The sequence below is a fragment of the Pelobates fuscus genome, chromosome 7 (genome assembly GCF_036172605.1).
Source record: "Pelobates fuscus isolate aPelFus1 chromosome 7, aPelFus1.pri, whole genome shotgun sequence".
Taxonomy (NCBI): domain Eukaryota; kingdom Metazoa; phylum Chordata; class Amphibia; order Anura; family Pelobatidae; genus Pelobates; species Pelobates fuscus.
This window is the reverse complement of record NC_086323.1, coordinates 160,720,364-160,737,635: the sequence shown is the minus strand read 5'-3', so window position 1 is coordinate 160,737,635 and position 17,272 is coordinate 160,720,364. Positions and strand designations below refer to the sequence as shown.

Here is a 17,272-nt window from a genome sequence, read left to right as displayed (position 1 = left end):
TTCGACTTTTAATACGTTTCTATCTCCACACAGGACCACCCCAAGACATTGTGCTGCCTGGATCCACATATCCACACACATGTTCACTCACACTGGTACTCACGAACACACACATAGTAAAGACAAAAAGGGAATGGGGGGCACACTCAGAACATGCATTTTTATTCAGGTTAAGGAGCAGTACACACAAAAAATAGTTTTTTAAATTTTAGAAATTGTAAAATTTTATATGGCTACTTAAAATCACCTATCTCAGCAAACCAACAGTTCCACCATATTGTGTTAAGCCCACCACTACTTCACAGTACCCCAATATTGATGGGTTCTACACTAATTCCAATGCATGAAACAAATTAAATACACTGCATAAAACCACACCTTAAACCAGCCACACGTGTAAAGAACACATTTGAAAAGGGAACACCTTTATAAACCTGTAGGCATATGTATCTTATAATTCTGTTCTCAGCACTGAAATCAACAAACTGAGGCCTAGCTTCTCAATAAACTCGTTAATTACAGTACTAGTACATCAGAGCATTGCTCCCGATACACTAAAAAAGAAACCATTATTTTGACATGTCAAAATCGGTCACATTTATAATTTTGTACGGCTGTTTTATTCAGTAGACATCAGGAGTTAGAAGTGTTAGACTATTTCTCTTTGTTGGCAGAAAATATCTCTTGAAGCGGTTCTGTCACAATCTGGTGACTTTATAGAATTTGCAAAGACCCCCATAGTAACTTCGCCTCTAGGGTTTAGATGGCTGGGGGTAACAGGTAAAGGTGAGTTCTACTTACCTAAACCTGTCCCTTGTGGGCACAGCCATCTTCCACCTTCAGGTCCTTTTCAGCTCCTGGCGCTATGACGTCACTGCTGTAATATTGCGCATGCGGAAGAGTACAGCATAGTGGTCTATGGACGATCCCCCAAAATGGCGGGTTCCTCCCTAGATAAAGCCAATACTCTGCAGCTGTCACTGGTGGCAGCTAGGGGGATTGACACTTCTAGGTGGTGTAGCTCCACCCAGTGTCTAGAGGTGTCAGGCATAGAAAATATACAGAGACAAAATAGATCCTAATTTGCCTCAGCATATCTCTTGACTAAGTTTAAATTCCAGTGAAATTCCAACATAGTTAAAATGAGTATTTAATCAAGTTTCTATCTTTATGAAATGCTACTTTTTCAGTAGGGGCAGGGGGTTACAGTGCCACTTTAAATGTTTATTTGTTGGTTTTAATGTTTTGACATTTGCAAAGAGAAGACTAAATGTTGTTCTCTTGTTTGTTTGTTTTTTGTTGTTTGATTTTAGAAGATGAAGATATATATACAAAATAAAAAGTACAAGCATATGATAATTTCAATTAATACACTTTAAAGTGATGAAAACTGCATAGAGGAAAAATGTGTATACTTTAATGATGTGATTATAGTACTTTCACTAAACCAGTAGGTTATACTTTAGTGTGGTTCTACTTTTTTTAAGAATATATAGGATGCCAAATCTGTCCTCTAATTATTAAAATAATTTATGTAACTTATATCCAGTATAATTTCCTAGTGGTAATTACCATCCAGCAGAGAGCCTGCTCTATAAATACACTAACCTTTTAGTAGAGATGTACAAATTATCTGTCTTATCCGCAGAGGAAAGACCCCTGTGGAATTCCCACTCTACTGATTGCAATGAAATTCATTACACTGCTTAATCAATTATAAAACCATGGTATATCTGATCGCTTCTGGACTCATTAAACACATCCTATCTGAAACTTCTGGATTTAGTTTTTCATATTTTAGGAGCTTAAAATTAGAGGGAGCATACATCAGCAATATGCATTAAACTGCTACTTTCATTCAGGTAATACAAATGGAAGGATTTCACACCTAGAAACATAGAATGTGACGGCAGATAAGAACCATTTGGCCCACCTAGTATGCTGAATTTTCGAAAAAAACAAAACATTATTCCCTGGTCTTATCTTAAGTCTAGGGAAGCCTTATGCCTACCCCACTTAAGGTCCATCACTGTGTTAACCACTACCACTTAAGCTGGAAGGCTATTCCATGCGTCCACTATTCTCTCTGTAAAGTGATACTTCCTGAAATTATTTGTAAACCTCTGCCCCTTTAATTTAAGACTATGTCCTCTTGTTGTTGTAGTTTTTCTTCTTTTAACCCCTTAAGGAGAGATGATGGATATATTTCGTCATGATTCCCTTTTATTCCAGAAGTTGTGTCATTAAGGGGTTAAATATAGTCTCCTCCTTTACTGTGTTGATTCCCTTTATGTATTTAAATGTTTCTATTATATCCCCGCTGTCTCGTCTTTCCTCCAAGCTATACATGTTAAGATCCTTTAACCTTTCCAATCCATAAACCAATTTAGTAGCCCTTATCTGAACTCTTTCCAAACTATTAATATCCTTCTGGAGATACGGTCTCCAATACTGCGTACAATACTCCAAGTGAGGTCTCACCAGTGTTCTGTACAATTGCATGAGCACTTCCCTCTTTCTACTGCTAATACCTCTCCCTATACAACCAAGCATTCTGCTAGCATTTCCTGCTGCTACATTGTCTTCCTACCTTTGTCATCTAAAATAATCACCCCTAAATCCCTTTCCTCAGATGTTGAGGTTAGTAGTGTATCAAATATTGTATACTCTGCCCTTCGGTTTTCACGCCCAAGATGCATTATCTTACACTATCCACCTTAAATGTCAGTTGCCACAGCTCTGACCATTTTTCTAGTTTAGCTAAATCATTTGCCATTTGGCTTATCCCTTCTGGAACATCAACCCTGTTGATCTTGGTATCATCAGCAAAAATACATACTTTACCATCAAGATCTTCTGCAATATCACTTATAAAAATATTAAAGAGAATGGGTCCCAGTACAGATCCTTGAGGTACCCCACTGGTAACTAGACCTTGCTTTGAATAAACTCCATTGACTAAAAATCTGTGGCCTGTCACTCAACCACTGCCTAGCCCACTCAACAATACTGGAATCCAAATTTAAAAATTGCAGTTTATTGATAAGCCTTCTATGTGGAACAGTGTCAAAAGCCTTACTGAAATCTAGGTAAGCAATGTCTACTGCAACACCCTGATCTATTATTTTAGTTACCCAATAAAAAAAAATCAATAAGATTAGTTTGGCATGATCTCCCTGAAGTAAACCCATTTTGTCTCTGATCTTGAAATCCATGTAATTTTAGATTTTCAATAATCCTGCATTATTTGTATTAAGTGACCGCCCGTCATAAAACATGCATCTGCCTTCTCCCTACCATTCCTAACCTTCACTACATCCACCCTTTCCTAGCTTTTAACTCCCTCTATCTTCTGAGCTTCTTCCTAAAATGTACAGACTATGCTCCATTTTACCACCATAAGATTGGGTAGTGAATTAGTAGTGGATGAGCTCTTTCCTGGTGGTTATTTTCATTGTTCATTCACCAGTACATGAAGAGGACCATACATTGCAGTCCATGTTAACAAAATAGACACAGATATATTTCCTACATCAAGTGTCCTGCCAATTATGGTAGAATTTTATCTTCCCATAGTTTCCAGCAATCCCTTTTGGCTGGGGTTCTGTCTAAAGGTGGTGGTGCATGTGATTCATTGCTACAATTAGCTGTAAATGCACAGCTCAAAGATAATGTATGTTCTGGTTTAAAGCCTACAAAGAAGCTGCAATATTAGATATGCCAGACCAGCCCTATCCTTATCAAATGGGAACTGACAGTTTGTCGTTGTTCCTTACGGACTGTGAGATTACATGTGCAATTTCAATTGATCATTTTGGAGGCTTAGAGGAAGCAGGTGAAGAAGTGAAACCATACAGGGTAATGGGAGGTGTTGGAGAATGGCTTTTTAGTAGTGGCAACAGGTACTTTAGCAAGCACCAGCTGGCCAGTAAAAAGCTGGTACGGAAATACGCCAGTCCTAAACCAGTTAATTTACGGCAGGTGTAGAATTTGTAGTGTAAAGTCACTATTTCTACGTGTCTCTGTGGGAGTTTTTCAACTCGCTCAGAGAGTTTTCTACTTGCTCAGAGAGTTTTAAACAACACTCGTAAATTCCAACTTTTACCCTGTGCTAAAACTTTTCAATGCCGGCTTCTTATATATCAGTGAGTTAGTGAGTGTATTATATTACTGAACATCATCCAGAGATAATAGGCATAGTAAATATATTACCCAATATACATACATTTTACAATTCTCTTCTCGACAGTGTAAAACAATGATTAACAATGGCAAAGAGAGTTGCCAATTGCTTGGGATGAGCTGTTCTCTGGATGAGCTTCTCATAACAACACAGACAGGAAAATGAGAAGCTATATTTTTACATGGTAAATTGACTTAAAAGAGTAATTCTTGACCCTTAAAACCAAATGTATAATGCTTTGTTTTTATAGCAAGTGCCCTGTACACATTAAATACTCTTTGATCAGTTGGGAATTGTAAGTAGCCAGACAGAAATAAAAAAAAGACTCTTACCCCCCACAGGCAATTTCACAGAATGGAAACTAAGATACACTTTACTATTCAACAGACCTTTTTATATGAGAAACACTTTCTTCCAGTCTTAAAACACAAATTATCTTGAGTCTGAGATCAGTGAATTAACTGAATAATTTAACTTCAGCTAATTAAAGGTTTCTTTAAAAGTTTTAAAAACGTACATTGAATGGAGGCTTGGGTGAGAATATCTCAACACTTTAGCTTATATTAATGTAACACATAAAGTATATTATATATGTGTAATGTCTAAGAAAATAAGTTAACTGTTGATTTTATTGCATTCAGAAGCACTGCTTGGACTTCAGCACAAGAGTACAATTTAAGGCGTCTATAACATTTAATGACTTAAAGTAGCACTGTCACCATGTGGGGACTTTGTAGAATTCGCAAAGACCCCTGACAGTGACATCAACACTGGTAGTCAGATGGTTGGGAGGCAGATAAAGTTGAATTCTACTTAATTGAATCTGTCCCTTGTGGGCAAGGCCATCTTTTCTGGTGGGTCCTCTTCAGTTCCTGGTGCTTTAGCATGTGTGAAAATACAACTTTGAGGTCTTTGGGGAACCCACAGTCTTGTCTATAGACAGAGCTAGTTCCCTGCAGCCATCATTGGTGACTGCTGTTGGGATTGACACTTCTAGATGGCAGAAATATACAGAGACAAAGTAGTCCCTAAATTCAGTGAAATTCCAACACATTTGTAAAGATTCTAGGAGATAATATGGATAAGAAATGAATGAGCAGTTGGAGAAGAATAAAACGTGGACTACATGGAAACTGCTGCTTTGGTAACTTACCAGAAGCATTAGCAAACGTTATACTTAAGAGGTTAAATAAAGCAAGTTTAATTCTACTCTTTGACTACACTGAAACCGGCAGTGCCATCTTAACAGCATTATAGGCCCCTGGGCAAAGCAGTGCACTGGGGCCCAGGGCCCCCACCAGAAATTTTGGGGCCCCTAACTCAGCTCAGGGTCTGGGGCCCGCCTCCAGTCCCGCCCACAGGACCCGCCTCCAAATCCCGCCCACAGGAATACACACACAAACACACACACTGATACAAAAGGACACAGATACACACACACAGATACATACTAACAGACATGCACGCATATAGGCATACATACTGACACACACATACTGAGACATACACACATAGACAGACACACAGGCATACATAGTGACCGACAGACACATACTAACATACATACAGACACACATGCATGAGGACATACAGATACATACATACATACACACTGACCTACATACTGGTGTTATTAAAACACCAATAACTCTTGTGCAAACCCATTCATACTTAAAGAAGTTCACAGTTCTCAATATAATATATGCAATCTATAATTTATAACTGTTTGTTACATTATTATAGTCGCAATGATATCATTTTGAAAAATGTATACTGTGAAACCAAAAGATAAAATCTACTTGGCTATAACAAGCAATGTATTGCCATAGTTTTATTACATTTGTTATATGGACCTGTTACAATATTTAATCATTTATTTAATCATTCAGTCTACTGCCTTAATAGGCATATGGGGGCTTTGTGCTTGTTACTGTCACTAGAATATTTGGCAATAATATTGTGCAGAAGACACTACCGTGGAGTTGTTAATCTAAAAATGAAAAAAAGGAGAATCCAAATATAATGAGGTGTAGTACACTGCTGAACGTGATGGAAAAGCAAATGATTTAACTCGACAGCCAGTTACATCTAAAATCTCTAACAGGAGTAAAGGTTTCTATAAATAAATATTCATTGTTTTGCAATGTTGCGGAGTAAAATTGTACTTGTTATAAAAAATTAAATGAGGGGGAAAACTGTGTTAAACAATATAAAGCTTGTGTTTACTATAAAAAATATCCATATCTCTATTGTTCTTATGAAAAATTCTTGATACACCTGTGCATCTATTCCTTTTATTTATTTTTTTGAAAACTAACAAAAATTAAGTTGTCTGTATATAATTTGTTATAATCTTCTACTCTACTCTTCTGTGTCCTTCTTTCTGTCTTTTTTTTTTCCTCCCTTATTTCCTGACCTACTAGAGTTGTTACAGGGGTGGTCCTGACATGGACTGGAGCAAAAAGTGGAGTCCAGAAAATGATTTGTCCTAATTGTCAGGGTATTTATATTGGCTGACATTTTGTGCTATGATAGAAATTAAAATGTATATTGTCAAAATCATTCTGAACAGAGCAGACTCCATTTTGTTATCTTCAAGTTAACAAAAGACACAAGATTTCTATCCTTTCTGTAAAACTAACCACTTTGCCAGAGCTAAAGAAATGCATAGTATATACAAACCTGTTGATAAGAGAGGAGAACGGGGGATGGACAGACTGTCTAAATGCTAATGGAATATAATCAATTCTAAACCCAGACATTTGTGACAGAGAAGATTAAATAATTAAATTTTACTTCGATATTGTATAACGTCCCATTGTAAGTGTAGGGGTCATACTTAGTTATAACTGTCATATTAGAAATTATAGCAGAATTTGCCAGACACATAGTCTGAAGAAAGCCTAAAAAAACTCTTTGAACTGACAGAAAACTTAAATTATAAATTACCATAAAGATAAGCTAGATGACGTCTAAATAGCCACCAGGAAAAGTTAAATCTTTCCTGGATAGGAATGTTTAGTGGGACGAGACTGCCCTCTATAGACCAAATACTTAAATTGCTATCTGGAAGGTAACCACACCTCCAGTTTTCTATTGGTCGATCACCTAGTGACGAACAGAGAATTTTTCCCTTTAAAAGTTAAGACAAAGGGAAGAGAGAGGGAGGAATGCAGAGGAAGCAATTGGAAGCAGGCTAAGTCAGGAGACAAAGAAAGAGACCCATGACATTCAAATTCCTGAGAATACCTGAGAACATCTGATGAGAACATCTCTTTAACTGGTAATTATACTAGTTTCATTTAATTAATCTAAATTAATTAAAATTTTCTATAGCATGATATATGACTGGATAAATCACGATCAGATTTCGATATTTAGAAATCTTAGTTAAATAAGAAGTACATAGTTATAACCATTCCATTCTGCAGATGGAATTAGAATAATGATGTATTTATGTGCTTTATCACATGTTAGCATATCGTGATATTTATCCAGGTGTATTGATTTGCTCTAAAATAAGATAACATATCTGTTTAGGCAAGTTAAAATTCTGCTTATAGAACATGGTAGATTACTCTTATTGGATGGTTCCAGGAAATGACTAATGAGCTGGTTTAAATGTTATATTATTTAAAAATTACATGAGAATAGGTCTTAATTACCTAGGAGGTCTAGCCAGCATTGAAAGGGTTATTCTAACTGTCAGCTAAAGTTTTATGGCCTTAAGCTGCAAGCTCTGTGTGTGTAAGGTTCACTTTTGTGTCTCTGTGAAGCCCATCATAAATCATTGTCTTGACAATTAAGACTATGTTAGCCATTGGGAGATGTTTTTACATTACCATATTGTATTGCATACTATGTTAGACGAAATATCCATTGATTATTATCATGCATGTTACATATTATTATTTAAATTGTCACAATAAATTGTATCTATTTTTATAACAAATTGTGATTTTTATTTATATGGAATACATTTCACTTACACGATAACGATCTTTGGGATCTGAGAATTGAAATAGTGGGCAATTCTCAACTGTTTACTATTATTATCCCATAAATATCCCCACATAATGTTGGCTCCATTCCATTGCCAGACATGAGTCCCCTGTAGATGATGTGAGTGTCAGAGTCTGGCAGGGCTCTGATCGGTAAATGGACAGTCCTGTTCAAAAATGGAAGGGGCAGATCAGCCTCAACCAGCCCCCAGCTACCAGTACCATGCAAGGAGCACTGCTAAAACACTTCCTGCATGGTATTATTGTCCTTTGCATAGCACAAGAGCGTCTGAGGTGCTCTTGCTGTGCTGCCCTGGCAGAGTTCACTAGTATCCCCAGACCATTCCCTGGTGTCCACTAGTGAGATGGTGGGACAGGATTCAAAAGTCGGGACTGTCCTGCCAAAAGCAGGACAGTTGAGAGGCATGCACTTTACTCTGAAGCTCCTTGTATTTTTGCCAACTAGCAATTCCCCTGCACCCTACTTTCATCCTCCCACACTTTGTAATTGCCTTACCTCCTTTCCTTCCCTAAACCTCTGATCCAGTCTTTTTCCCACATCTAGTCACCCTGACCTTTCTTCTCCAATATTATGTCCTCTTTTCTCTGATGAGTGTTCAGCTCTATGCCTTAAACTGCCATGTTGTCCATACCCATGTCATTTCACTCTCTCCTATCTTGCCATGTCTCTCCCTCCTATCTTGCTATTTCTCTACCTCCTACCTGATGGCATATTTAAGCTGTTAAGACCAAAGACAGCATCATGAAGTATTTTTGTATTTGAAGATCTAGCCCATAGAGCTAGAGAGTCAAATAGCTTAGTATGAAGAAAACAATTTTGCTTTATTTTTCCTTATCAACAACTCATCTGATAAACTGGATGGCAAGAGACCAGATTTTTAAGGAGAGAAAACTAAATAAACATGGTGGATAGTTCCAAACAGAAGATTGAGATGATATCATACAAGATTATGTAAATGGAGTGAGTTAAGGTAGGTAAACCAGCATACCACAGACATCAATAAACTGAAGGTAGAGCAAACAACAACATTGCCTCTATCACCCTTATAGTCTGAAAGCATGCATAGTTGGTTCTGGTTCCAACAGTCCACCTCGTAATCCTTAAGGATGTTGGCATGTGTCATTAAATCCAAACTATAATGGGTTTAAATATATTTAAGGTGTAATGATATGTCCTGCAAATTTGGTGTGAGCAGGGTTTAATCCCTGTTCACATCAGGGAGTTCAAGGTTACCTGTGGATACCTGTGGCTCACCTCTGTTAGCTGGGCCCATTTTTAGAGACTCCAGAATGACAGGTGAGCTGAATGCAGAGCTCAAAGTGAGATCGCCATGCAGCTCTTTCAATGGGGATTTCAATCCCCATACTCAGCAGTGTAGTGTGAGCAGGGTTAAATCCATGCTCACACCAAGAAACTGAGAACACAATGGCTACCTGGTGCTGCCCTTTGTCCACTGGGGCCATTTTAGTGGCCCCAGATTTTTTGATGAGCTGCATGCAGTGCTAAAAGTCAGCACTGCATATAGCCATTCAAAACTATAGAGAACACTGCAGCTGAGCGATGAAGCTCAGCCACAGTGATAATCTTACTGAATATAGTGATTGGGAGAACCACACAGTATGAACAACTTTGTCAGTTGCCCAGCACCAATCTCAATACATTGGGCATACTATTTTCAATTAAAGATATAGGAAGCTGTCATATTAAAACTAGTGTATAGCCAGCAGATGTCAGCAACATACCACACTGTTTTATCTTAGATCCTTTGCTAACATCAGTACTAATATTAGCAGAGGGAAATATATGGGGTTAGGATTAAATTAGGGATTACAGTTAGGCTTAGAATAAATATTAGGTTTAGTATTATGTTTTTTATTTAAAATCGGTTTAGCACCACTTACTGTCTCACAGCCCTAATTTTTCTGCATAATGCCAGCATAATGCTTAGTAGGAGAAGACAAAGTAAACTCAGAAATAAGCCATTTTTAACTGATCATTAGGAGCTGCCCTGTTACACATGTTTGTCAAAGTTCAATAACTCTATAATATGTTCTTTAAAGAGCAGCACCCGCTTCTGGGTCTCATCTTTCCATTATAATAGAAAAGCTCCAAGCAAATCTGGAGCACACTTTCTATTCCTTATAAGAACTAATTTATCATCAGGTAAACACTGAATAATAAGATTTGTTGCCTCAAAATCCCCCATGTTCCATGCTGTAGGCAATGTAGGCATCGGCTGGTTCCGGGGGCAAATGTTCCCCCTCCACCTCAATCTGGATTCTCAAACAAACACCATACGTGATCATTCTCTGCAGTCAATTTAGTGATCAATACTTGCTTGCTTTAAGTCATTGTTGCAGTTTGAAATAAACACAAGACTCTCCTTTTTTGAGAGTAAGATAGCTTGAAGAAGACACTAATTTTATTCTCCCTTTTCAACATGTCATTTGATAAACAGGATGGTGTGTGAGCAGGTTATTGAGGAGAGATTACACAAAAAAAGAAGGATAGTTCCACACAGAAGGAGAGGATTACATACAAAAAAGAGGAAATGGGGGGAAGCCAGCATACCGAGAAACTGAGGATAAAATTGCATAACACTATCACAACACTTTCTTGCCATTCTTCTCCCTCATATCCTGACATTTCTCTACCTCCTATATTGCCATGTCTTAGGCTCCTCTCCCGCAGTTATCTCTCTCAGTTTTGGTTTCTCCTTTTGTTCCTCACACTTGTCTTTTCTACTGTTCTACTTTACCCAAACATTTAAAGGGACGCTATAGTCACCAGAACAACTACAGCTTATTGAATTTGTTCTGGTTAGTAGAATCATTACCTTCAGGCGTTTTGCTGTAAACACGGTCTTTTCAGAGAAAATGCAGTGTTTACATTACAGCCAAGTGATAACTTCACTGGCCACTCCTTAGATGGCTGTTGGATATCCTTCCTGGGTCATGGCTGCCTAAAATGCATCCAAACATTCATTGTCTCCTCCCTCTGCATGCAGACACTGAACTTTCCTCATAGAGATTCATTGATTCAGTCCATCTCTATGAGGAGATGCTGATTGGCCAGGGCTGTGTTTGAATCATGCTGGCTCTGCCCCTGATATGCCTCCTTGTCAGTCTCAGCCAATCCTATGGGGAAGCATTGTGATTGGATCAGGCTACTACTTCTGATGATGCCAGCAGGCAGTGGGCAGGTCAAAAGGAAACCGGGACAAAGTAAGCAGCTCCAGACTTGAATACAAGTACAATTTTACTATATTTAGGGAGGCATGAGGGGACCAGGGGGGCTAAATGGTGGTTTTAATCCTCTAGGGTCAGGAATAATATTTTCCATTCCAGGTCCCCATCCTGCTCTTCTATCACCCTTTGGTCTATCAAGCTCTGTTTCAGTGTCTACTTGAATTTTTACTCATTATTTTATGGTCTTCTCTTACTATCTTTTTTTCTGCCATTTTTAGTCTCAAAAGTCCTATTCACAGCAATGTTTATAATTTGGCACAGTATTCCAAATGACAAGTGAGACTATGAAGCAAAATCAAAGACACTATGGCAACGTATATTACAAAAAATCTAATAGTCTGTTCAAAGCAGGGCACATGTAAGTTTTATATATTGCTCAGTATTTGTCTATATCTATAGGTTTAACAGTCTGGTGTATTTTAGACACTTGGTGTTTTTCTCAAAATATACTTTATTATTAAAACTTTATTTTTTTTACCTTGTCTGAAATACAGTTGTTTTTTTTGCAAGGTTTGATATAGTGCTCTACTGGGGGTACTGGTCTTGATGGGATTTGTTCCCTGTTTAGGGATACCCTCATTTCCTTATTTTTGTATCTTTTTCATGATTTAGGGTTAAGCCCTGTTAGTACCCCTTTAACCCTTTCTGTACTCTCTACCGGATTGCTCTCTGGCTGTGAGTACTGCGTTTATAATTAACTTTGTTATTTCTGGTTTCAATACCAGGGTTATTTGAGCTACTATATATATATTCTTTACACTTTCATTATGGCAGGATTTTTATCTTATAAAATGGACAGTAGTGTTTGGTGTAAAGATGCGAATAATGTGTTTTCTAACACAAAACTCAATCCAAACACAGCTGTCTCAAATGTTAATCAATCATTTAACAAACTTCAAGGTTTATATAGAAAACAGATCCGAACTTGCTGGGAGATCTCCTCTTTGGAGAACTACATAAAAAAAGATATGATACCCAGAGGTCTGAGGATAAGAAATACCCCATCCTCTCACTCGGAAAACTCAGCATTAATGAAGGAATGGGAAGTAGCAGCAGGGATCTGCTCAAAAACGTTCATGCAGATTATTTGTAAATTTGAACAGTAACAGCTAATAGTAGTTAATGGGGATCTTGATGAAGAAATCAATACGCTTAAACAGTTCCAGGATGATCCTAACTTTACCATCCTGGAGTCCAGACTGAAACAGAATCTGGACAAATATCAGGAATCGGTTAAGTTTAGTAAACATCAAAAATTCCTAAGGGATTTATAGGATTATGAGACTGGGAACGTATACAAGCTATTCAATCGTAGACTAAGAAGCACTTCAGAAAACCTATTAACCTCAGACTATGATTCGTCTGATACAGACTCCAATAGCCAAATAAAGTTGACTGATTCTCAATCACAACCCTCTACTTCCACTAGTAATTCCAACCCTAAGGGAATCCTCAAGAAAGGGGTTAATTTTTTAGCCCTGGATCATCAGGAGTAGTTCCCAAGGGGGGGAAGAGGAGGGGGAAGAAGAAAGAGATATTAGATAATATCCAAGTAGCAATACCAACTCATCCCAAATCTCAGGTTATTAATCTGTCCTCGTGTGTATTAACTCAAGATCAAATCAATGTTTTAGAACGTGGTCTTTCTTTTGTGGCAACTCCTTTTTTTGATAAGTTTGAATGGATCAAAGATCTCAATCTTTTTGTTCGTAAACTTGCCCTACATAAATTTCATTCCATAAGAAACGAGAAAAAAGCAAGCGATCTGGGTCTCACACCTAAGGACTACCAATGTCTGACTACATTGTTATCTCTCTTAGATCAGAATGACACAGATGTCACATTAAATCGTACCAACTTGAAACATAAAAATCGCTATACACCTAACTTTGCTGGCTTCCGCAATATTGAATTGTTTTTGGAGGCAGCAAGGAATGAAATCGAAAAAATCAATGTAAAATCCATTTACCTTCATTCAAATAACAATCTGAATAAGAGAGAGAAACATGCTTTGGAATTACTTCAAAAGGATGCTGGCATCATTATCAAGCCAGCGGATAAGGGAGGAAATGTGGTGATATTAGAAGTAAAACAATACATTGAAATGGTTGAGCGAGTTTTGGGTGATACTGAAACATATAGGGTTCTGAGATTCGACCCTACCAATGAATTTCTGACTCAATATAAGGAGATCTTGGATGATGGCCGCAGTAGAGGGTTGCTGTCGGGTGACGAGTATGAATTCATTCTTAATTGTCACCCTAGGATAGCAACCTTCTACTGCTTGCCTAAGATCCATAAGAACTTACAAGAACCCCCGGGACGACCTATTGTATCGGGGGTAGATAATCTTACACAAAACAGCAGTTTATATATCGACAAAATTCTGAGACCTCTGGTTGAGACCTTACCGTCATACATAAGGGACACTAAGCAAGCCTTGAATCTACTCTCGAATCTTAAATTGTCTCACAATGCCAACCTTTGTAGTCTAGATGTCGAATCACTTTATTCGTCCATCCCTCATGAGAGGGGTTTGGAACATGTAAGATTCTTCCTAAACCAAAGGACTTGTAGGGATCACCTACATGCAACTTTTGTGGTGCACCTTTTAGAATTAATCTTGTCACATAATTACTTCTTATTCAACACTAGATTCTACCACCAGGTGAGGGGGACTGCTATGGGGACGGCTTGTGCCCCCTCATATGCAATCCTTCACCTGGGATGGTGGGAACAACAGATTTTTTCATCAGATGCTCTGAAGGATTATCTCCCTAAGATGCTTTGGTGGGGACGCTACATAGATGACATTTTGATGGTGTGGCGGGGGACACCACAGGAATTCACAGATCTAGTAGGATGTCTAAACCAGAATATGAATATTCTGAATATGGGGGACGTTCAATTAATTTTTTTGGATATCACTATTTCTATTAATGAGGACAGGACATTCCATTCTATTCTTTTTAGGAAACCGACAGCTATGAACTCCCTCCTACATTGGAAAAGTTGCCATCCAAGGCCCCTCAAAGAAGGGATCCCGGTTGGCCAATACCTCCACCTCCGAAGAAACTGTAGCGATGCTGCTGATTTTAAAGTAAAGGCGAACCAACTCAGAACTTATTTTAAGGAGAAAGGCTACCCAAACCGTTGCCTTAAAAAGGCATACAAGAGAGCCATGGAAACTGATAGGAAGTAAATTCTTTGTGACCACCCCGCTAATAGGGAACAAAAGAATAAGGGAAATATTTGCATGATTGCAACATACGATACGGGATGGTCCGAAGTGAGGAAGAGCATTGATAGATTTTGGCCGATCCTTTTGAATGACATACACCTTAAAGAGGTCTTAGGTCCACGTATCAACATCACTGCCAGAAGAGGGCGTAATATTCGCGACCTGTTAGTGCCCAGCCATTTGTCCATCAAAACACATCAGAAGGATAGATGGTTGGGCAACCCACCATGTGGCTCTTATGGCTGTGGCAGGTGCGTGGCCTGCAAATATATCTCCAAGGAATCTAAAACAGTAAGTGACAGCACAGGCCAGGGCCCAATTAAAATTAAAAACTTTTTTAATTGCAACACAAAGGGCCTGGTATATTTGCTGTCCTGTTCTTGCGGACGAAGATACGTAGGCAAGACATTCAGAGCCTTCAAGGAACGGATCATGGAGCATGTAAGATCCCCCAAGAACCGTCTTGAGACACCCATCTCAAGACACCTCAAGGAACACCATCAGGGTGATCCTAGTAATTTGAAGTTCTGTGGCCTGGAATGGGTCAAGAGACATCCGAGACGTGGGAATTATGAAAAACTACTAAGACAGAGGGAGTCTAGATGGATTTTTAGACTTGGGACATTACAGCCTCTTGGTCTTAATGAGGGGTTTTCCTTTGCCCCTTTTATTTAATTTAACTTTAATTCAAATCTAAATTTACTTTAATCTCTAATGATGCCTCTTGTGTCCCCAGGATACTTAGGCTATATATGGGATTTATGGAATTAATACTTCACTAATGGGCTTTGGACCTTGGGTTATGGAAAAAGACCTCTGGGTTCACTGCGATTTTCGCTGTTTGTATGCTTCTTTGTTTGTTTTTTTGTTTGACATATTTTGATTTTACCTGTCTGTTTATTACTTTATTTCTTGTCCCCCCCTTTTTTTCTTTTCTTCAAAGGCTACTCTCTACTACTGATCATTTACAAAAATGTCTCTAGTGTTAAATTGAGCATGTACACTTTAATTGAATCCAAAACATTTTGTGTTTTGTGTCTAAGTAATAATAGAGTGTTTTACAGTTCAACAATATACCTATAGGGGCAGCTTTGAAACCTTTTGAGGTTGCAGTCATATTGTCGCGAGGAAGGACGCTGTGCGCATGCACGGCATGATATCTACACGCATGCGCCTCTTTTACAATTTGGCTAAGTGCCGATTTTGGGGACTTCCCACTGGGCTGAATTGGCGGCTCGGTGGTTGAAGGGTGCCGTGCGCATGCGTGGTAAGATATGTACACGCATGCGCCTGTATGGGATTCTGGCTAAGTGCCGTTTTCCGGGACCTCCCACCGCCGAACTGTACTGGCTGCTAAAAGAAAGACACAGCCCACTAATTGAATGCAGCTTTTTGGCGGTATATTTAAGGAGAAGGAGGTAAGGGGACTTTTCTTGTTTACTTGTGCCCTTGATAAAGGCGATTAGTATCACCGAAACGCGCGTCAGGCTGTGGGTATTTTTTTCACGGTTTACAGACTGTCTCTAAGTAGCTTGTTAGAACCTAACACACTACACCTATGCAGGGACTCTATTTTGCCGGCTGAGTCTCTGCTTTTTGTAACAGATGTATATACTTTGTTGTGAGAACCCTTTTTACCACTATATTATTTCTTACTTTTATTTTCATCAATCTACCTCTTCCTGTCCTTTCGATTTACTCACTTTGGGTGAAACATATAGGGCTATTTTAGTCTGAGTGAGCTTTATAGGCTTGGAGGTATTTTTTTGTATATAATTTAGATACTTATATGATTTAAGGGTTCTTTCATGTCCATGATTTCATCTATTTGGACTAATCTGAGCATTTTTCAGCTATTATTATGAGTTGATACTTTTTGCTACTTATAGTGTTATAATTTGTACTAATCACTCTGTTACTCTGAATGAATTGACTACAAAGTATCAATTTATATTACACTGTTGAAGTTAAAAACTTGGGCTGAAATTATATATTTCTCAGTATTTGTCTATATCTATAGGTTTAACAGTCTGGTGTATTTTAGACACTTGGTGTTTTTCTCAAAATATACTTTATTATTAAAACTTAATTTTTTTTACCTTGTCTGAAATACAGTTGTTTTTTGCAAGGTTTTATATAGTGCTCTACTGGGGGTACTGGTCTTGATGGGATTTGTTCCCTGTTTAGGGATACTTCTCCCTCATTTCCTTATTTTTGTATATTTTTCATGATTTAGGGTTAAGCCCTGTTAGTACCCCTTTAACCCTTTCTGTACTCTCTACCGGATTGCTCTCTGGCTGTGAGTACTGCGTTTATAATTAACACATGTAAGTTTTGTTTGCCTTTAATATACAAACATACTGATGTAAATGAAAATTTCTTTTCACCTTGACTTGAAAGCTGTTATTTTGTGATACTCAACACACACAACAACGCAAAAAAAAACAAAAAAAAAAACAGATTCTGGTCAGAAGCGATCGATCAAAGAAGGAACTCTATTGTAACCTGTGTCCAAAAATGAATAAATGGCTTTAAGATGTAGCTTTTCTGAATTACAAATGATTGAGAAAAATCTGT

At 38.1% G+C, this 17,272-nt stretch overlaps 1 protein-coding gene across 1 annotated transcript in view; it reads right to left on the bottom strand.

The window, feature by feature from the left end:
* Positions 1-17,272, bottom strand: part of CFAP20DC (CFAP20 domain containing) — a 340,832-nt gene that overhangs the window by 139,991 nt on the left and 183,569 nt on the right. The gene's annotated exons all lie outside the window — the stretch shown is intronic.